The 7,448-nt window shown below is 34.3% G+C and overlaps 2 pseudogenes; both read right to left on the reverse strand.

Moving 5' to 3' along the window:
- Positions 1–557: 557 nt before the first annotated feature.
- LOC125220554 (cytosolic sulfotransferase 15 pseudogene) lies at positions 558–1,647 on the reverse strand (annotated as a pseudogene).
- A 1,222-nt stretch (positions 1,648–2,869) lies between these two features.
- Positions 2,870–3,912, reverse strand: LOC125220555 (cytosolic sulfotransferase 17 pseudogene; annotated as a pseudogene).
- Positions 3,913–7,448: the final 3,536 nt, after the last annotated feature.

Consider the following 7,448-nt stretch of genomic DNA (forward strand, 5'->3'; position numbering starts at 1 on the left):
TTAAGATTAAATTAGCATAGAAAAATAGTAAAAATAAATAAAGTAATAGTTATCATTTTGATCATGTGTTAAATGTTAATTGTATATTAGGAACATGTTAATTCGAGATAGAGAGTGATGGCTTATCCATGCTTATTTATTGATTGGGCTATTTATAGTATTGGGCAACTATAGACTGAGTTAAGCTATAAACTATTAAGTCCAAACTCAGAGTGATTTAAGGGTTTAGGGTTTAGGGTTTATTAAATCCAACTATGGAGGGATTTAAGCTAGAAGCTATTGAGCCGAAATATTTAAACCCAATCTAGGGTTACACAATTTTTACAGTACACAAAAATCTACATGAATACGCACAAAAGTTAAAGGGTGTGGATCAATTAAACCCATTAATAATGAGTTTCCTTGTTTATGTGAATAATGCGTAAAATAATTCTTAAATAGATGATACAACATCAAATACTTGCAACTTAATCAAATTAATTAATAATTATTTCGAAATGTATAACGATGATAAGTTGTTTGCAAAATGATCTCAAGGAATGAATAGACAAATTACGTAATCAAGAAGATAAGTGTTATATATAGAATACAATAACCATGACAACAAATTACGTATTCAGAAATATGAACTTTCATAGGAATACAATAAATACAAGAGGTTGCTAAATCCCATACATGAACCCTAATGAATGGAATCTCTCTTTTGTAAGAGCGTCGATACGTTGAACAGACTCATTACTAAGATAGTTTTTATAATCTCCAACTTTCCCTTTTCTGAAGAATGAATTGTACGGCGTTGGAAACCATGTTGTAGATTCCTTAGACTTATTGATATCATAATTACTTAGCATCTCAAAGCTGCAATTCTTCACAATACCATCAACTTCTTCCTCCTCCTCAAATGGACATCCTAAGAAATCACCCATTTTTTTGACATATCCATGAGGATCTTCTAATATCCCCTCGAAAGTCACAAACATCACGTTCTTTGGCCTTTTCAAACTCAACTCTCTATAACCAAGCACATGATCATAGTAAGGTCCAGCGGGGATAACCCCATCACAAAACTTGTTGGTTGCCTCATCGAGAGACCATGACTGATCTGGTTTCTCCATGTTCCACTTATTCACAAAATGCCAAAAAGAGACAAGGAGATCCTTGGGGTTCCGTGTCAAGTAAATAACCTTACATTGACTAGAATCAAGGGTTTTGGTCAGGAGTTGATAAGGTAAGTGTGTGGCAAATAATCGAGGGCCATCCGATGGGGCTGCTAGAGCTGGCGGTTCATCAGACTCTGCAAACACTTGTGCCTCCAAGAAGGGAACGAGGTCGTGGGGATGTTCGACAGCCAACTTATGTCTGGATGATCGGTTTAGGATGGAGTAGAGGAGAGATTTGAGCCATGTGGTGCCTGATTTAGGAAAAGTAACCAAAATCACATCATTAGGAAGTGGATTATAATTATTAATCACTCTTTCGTTTTTTTTCACGAATTGAGGTAAAAACCAAAAGCCTCCTAGTTGGACGAGATAATCATCTCCCACCCATTTTTCTCTTGGGAGAGATGATAAATCCATGTTTGAATCCATGAAAGGAAAATAGGCGATTAGAAAGAGAGAATTAGAGAGGGTGTTTGATGATGCTGTAATTTTGCAACCATTGTATGCATTACTTATATTTGGTGGATGAACATGGAGATAGTGTCATCAAATACGCTCCCTGGTAAAATTAAGTCAAATTAATTTATGAACAACCACTTTATGACCATTATCTATTACTAGAAGTAAAGCTACTACCATCATAGTACTACTAGCTATATTCAATGGCATTAGTGTTATACAGATAATGCAATTATAATCAACGAAATCAAATATTTTGATCATGATGTCTTTGAGACAACAATTGTGTTTATTTTGTAATTATTGTAATTTGTACGCAATATTTCTATCATAGTCAATGCGATAATTTCGAAGTATATGAGAGGTGGCTAAAATAGGTTTTGGAGCCGTAATTATTTATAAGCCCTATCGCAATTGGCATTATCATTAACTGTAGAAACATGGAAATGTGTTTATTTTGCTTTGTTGTTGCTTACAATTTACACCAAATTCAAACTAATTTATTGTGAATATATGTTGCACCATAGTAAATTTAAGGCAACATATCAAATTCAAGATTTACACCATTTTTTAATATATGGCTCAAAATTTTTTTTGCAGTAGACCCATATGTGATGTTCCGTAAAATAAATACAAAAATAAGTTTGAATGTGCAGTATAATTATTGGAAATATATTTATTTTGCTATGTCGTTGCTAACAATTTACACCAAATTTTAACTTATTTACTTTGAATATATGTCACACCAAAGTAAATTTATGCCAACAATTGTATTTATACCAAATTTACATCATTTTTTAATATATTCCTCACAAAATTTTTGCAGTAGACCCATATTTATGATGTTGTTCCATGAAATAAATACAAAAATGAGTCTAGATTTACAGCATAATTGGAAAAGTTTTCTAGCCAAATTATATAGTGGTATCCAATGAATTATGCCAAAATTACATTGAAATCTCAAAACTAACATTAAACACATTACTACTCCTATAGTCCTATAATATATGGTAATGGATTACCTTTTAAAACGTTGTTGAAAGATCAATTTTCTTGTGGAATAGTAATAGTCATACATAGATCAATAAATTATGAGTCAATGGCTTGCAAATTAATTAAGCTAACCTTTTTCACATAATGAATAACAATGATAAGTTATTTGCAAGTGAACTTAAAGACTTATAACCAAGAAGACAGAAGTATAATATAGAATTCAATATTTGTAAATGAACTTAAAGACTTACATAACCTAGAAGACAGAAGTATAGTACAGAATTCAATATGCCAATTACAGTGATAACAAATTACAGTATTATTTAGAAAGTTTGGTATTCCATAGGCAAATAACAATAGCATGAGGGTGTTAAATCCCATACATGAAGCCCAATGAATGAAATCTCTCTCTCGTAAGTGTGTCAATGCGTTGAATAGACTCATTACTAAGATAATTTTTATAATCTCCAATTTTTCCTTTTCTAAAGAATGAATTATACGGTAATGAAAACCATGTTGGAGATTCTTCAGACTTGTTGACATCATGACTACTTAGCACCTCGATGCTGCAATTCTTCACAATCTCATCCACTTCATCTTCCTCCTCAAATGGACATCCTAAGAAATCACCCAATTTTTTGACATAATTATGAGGATCTTCTAACATCTCTTCGAATGTCACGAACATATATCACGTTCTCTGGCTTTTTCAGACTCAACTCTTTATACCCAATCACATGGTCATAGTAAGGCCCATATAGACTAACCCCATGACAAAACTTGTCCGTTGCCTCATCGAGGGACCATGACTGATGTGGATTCTCCTTGTTCTACTTATTCACAAAATGCCACAAAGAGACGAGGGTGTCCTTGGGGTTCCGCGTCAAGTAAACAACTTTACATGGACTAGAATCTAGGGTTTTGGACATGAGCTGATAAGGTATGTGTGTGGCGAATAATCGAGGCCCATCTGATGGGGCCGCTAGAACTGGCGGCTCATCAGCCTCTGCAAACACTTGTATCTCCAAGAAGGGAACGAGTTCGTGAGGGTGTTCGACAACCAACTTATTTTTGGTTGGTCGATTGAGGATGGAGTAGAGGAGAGATTTGAGCCACGTGGTGCCTGTTTTAGGAAAAGTAACCAAGATCACGTCGCTAGGAAGTGGATTGTAATGGTTGATCACTCTTTTGATTGAGTTAACGAATTGAGGTAATAACCAAAAGCCTCCAAGTTGGACGAGATAATCATCTCCCAACCATTTTCTTTTGGGAAAGATGATAAATTCATGTTTGAATCCATGGAAAGAGAATATATGTTTAGAAAGAGAAAATTAGAGAGGGTGGATGATAATCAAATGCAGCCATTGTTTGTACTACTTATATTGGAGGATGGCATTGGCACTAACATATGCTCCGTGAACAAAACTAAGCTTTCAGACATCCCATTATCCACAAGTTTGCACATATATAATCGTATCTCAACCACTATAATGTGCATCACGATTTCAATCATTTGTCATTTTGGGTGTGATGATAAACGAAATATCTCTATCATATATAATATAATAAAATAAAATTATTGCAGCACCAATTACTGTTTAAATAAATTATTTTGGTTAAACAACTTATACACTAAATAATCTCACCTACTCATGCAAGGCCTACACTGGCTTTAAGGTCTCAACATATATCATTCCACACGAATTAAGTTTGCCATATATATTTTGTATACTCCTACACATAAATTTGTAATTTTGTAACCGATATTAATTCATTGATGACTGATTTGCTAAAATCGAATTACCGATTAATTAATGAGCACAAGGAGTGCACGCTATTCACTACTAGAAAATTAGTATTTCATGACACTTGAAAATACCAGCAAAATAATATTGTTGTGGCACTTCATCTTTCGTGGCACTTGATTCAAGTGCATTATGGGAAGTTGTGGTAATAGATCAAGTGCAGGGATAGAGTATATATGACTTCGCCGAAAAATGTCAGCAAAATCTCGTGAAGTGGCACTAGAAAGTGCCATAAAATGTTGTCCAAGACTACACCAACTTCTACAACTAATAAATTACAAAATACCACCTATAAATTTTTATAATTATATTATCCCCTACAATTGTATGGAATTTAAAATTATACCCACAAAGTTCAATAATATACACATTCATCCTTTAAAATATTTAATTTTATATTTTTTGTATACAATAACATTTTTACTTCTATTGTAATATATTCATATCAAATTATAATTAATCACCCAACAAAACTTTATAAATAACTCATTCAAATAAAATGATAAATTTGAATATATACAAATCCAAACTATCTATTCATTGAAGTCATTTGACTAACATTGTAAAACAATCTCAAGGGATTTGAACATATGAAAGAGAGTGAATAATTTGGGGTAAAGATGGCGACACGCTGCTTGCTTAGCTGAGGTGCGATTATTGCAGTACACGTCACTATCCAACACACTAATGCATAAGGGTCATCGCTCATTATCCTTTATACTCGAATCTGCAACAATATTAATAAAATAAATTATAGTCATATACTACTTCAATTTCAAATATCATCATATACACCATATCAAAGAGAAATGAGACTGCAATTTCATATATTCCACTTACAGGTACCCATGTGCCAAGGAGAACTTCAGCTCCTACAACAGCTAAATATTTTGCAATAGCCTAGCCATATCCATTATCATCAGCTACACCAGCGATAAATGCTCTCTGACCTAATAGATTTCACACACAAACTTAATACTATCAACAGTTTTGAGTCACTAAGAATAAAATGATCTTAACAATAAATTTACTTTCTAGTTTTCTCTTTCTCTGCAGTAAAAGGGTCATGATTACTTTAGAAAATGTACCCAAATACCATGTATTAACAAGAAAAATTCTCCTATTAGCGCGTACCTGCCATACGCACCCACATAATCTGTAACATCCCGAATTTCCGAATCCTAATTTTAGAGCCATAGAATTTATTATTGATGGCGTGGAGTCGTGAATGCATTTATTGCATGAATTGCTATGGCCGAGTTGAGTCTAGGGTTTTGCGTTGGAAGTTTGAAAAGTCAAACTTATTGACTTGTGTGATGTGGCATGTGACTTATTAATTTATGTGGTAAATTATTTGTTTATGGGTGAGTGAGAATATTAGAGAAAATTTCCATAAATACTTGTCACCCAATTCTTGAGATTTTCGAACCCTAGCCCCCTTTGAAGAGAATTTCTACTTTTCTAGATTTAATTTAATTCTTGGGATATTTATCCAAATCAAATCCAAGACCCAATTATTTCCTTATTTTAAAGAGGAAAAATCGAGCCCCACCTTGTGCCTTAGTGATTTTCGAAAATCACCTATTGTGGGAAGGGAGGAATTATTTTATTTTAGTTAATCCCTTATTTGATTTCCTTCCATACCTAGAATTTAAATATTCTACCAAATCTTTCCATACCTCAAGAGATCTTGCCTTATCTTATTTTAGTCAATATTTAAAAATACATGCCTTATTTAAAGGGCATAGGAGACGCCACTTTTTACTCCAAGTTGGGAGAATTCTTATTTTTATTTTGCTCCGTGATATTTTATTCTACTCCGTAAAATATACCATAACAAAGTCTTGGCTATTTTTGAAAGCCAACTTTTCAAAACCTATGGGATTTGCCCTAGGATCTATTTTTGTTAATTCTTCTTCCCTACTTCACAATATTTATTTATTTATTTGTGGAGAATAGAATCTTACCAAATATTCTAAGGATCTTATTGGACTCTATAAATAAGAGCCCAAACCCCTAAACCTAGCCATCATAATTTTCGCCCCACCCCCTTATTTCCGTCCCCCTCCCCTTCCCTCACTCTCTCAAATTTTCTTCTACTTTACTCCATTAATCTTTCATCCGTTAAGAAGAAATTGAAGTTTGATTCAAGAATTTTCGAAGAAACCAAGTCTTTACTTAATTCCTACCGTTCGTTTTTCTCTTAAGGTATTTCTACATCCATCTTCTTGATTCTACTCCATTCCCCTTCTTTCTAACCGATTAATCGGTATTCTTGAATCCTCATGCATATTGTATGGGTGAAAGTGGGATAAAAGGGTAGGGAACATATGTATGCATGTGTTGTGCGTCGTGTGTGCGTGTGTGTGTGTGGCGTGAGTGTGTGTTTTGTGTGGTGTACTTAATGGCTAAATACCCTTGTATAACTTATGTTAGTGATAGATCTAGAGTTGAGATGTGAATGGAATCTATATGATGATCATGACTTAAGTTTGAATAGTAATAATAAGATGAATTAATGGAACAGGGGAAAGCGTCGAGACATGCATGTATTAGGAGTCGAATTAAGAATCTGAATCGTGTTATGTGTGCCTATGTGCTTTAAAAAGGTGAAACCTCGGTTGCAAAGACAGGCAAAAGAAAGGAGAAACTTACTTGAAACCTAAGCAGTCGAGGTGGGCTTTATTCTTGAACTCTTTTACTTCTTGCAAAGATATTGATTGGTGTTATAAGGGTGGTTTAACTGTTATGCCATGCCTATGTCTGTTTTATTGTGATATTGTGTGCCTGATGCCTAGTTTGTGAGTTCGCTCCATTGGGCTATATGGTTGTGGATATGTTATACGAATTCGGGTCTGAGTATGGGCCGCAAACCCTACCAGGCTGTGCACACGAGGGGATCGGGAGCCGTCCTTGCTAGTCGGCCGGTCTCGTGGGCGAAAAGTGTGGCCACACTTTCGTTGCACCGTGGAATGATTATGATTGTTGATTTGATGAGAAAATGGGAGATTGTTTGACTGGCCAGTCTATA

Source organism: Salvia hispanica, chromosome 1 (genome assembly GCF_029641045.1).
Source record: "Salvia hispanica isolate PSC_SH4W2 chromosome 1, Shi_PSC_v1, whole genome shotgun sequence".
NCBI lineage: Eukaryota > Viridiplantae > Streptophyta > Magnoliopsida > Lamiales > Lamiaceae > Salvia > Salvia hispanica.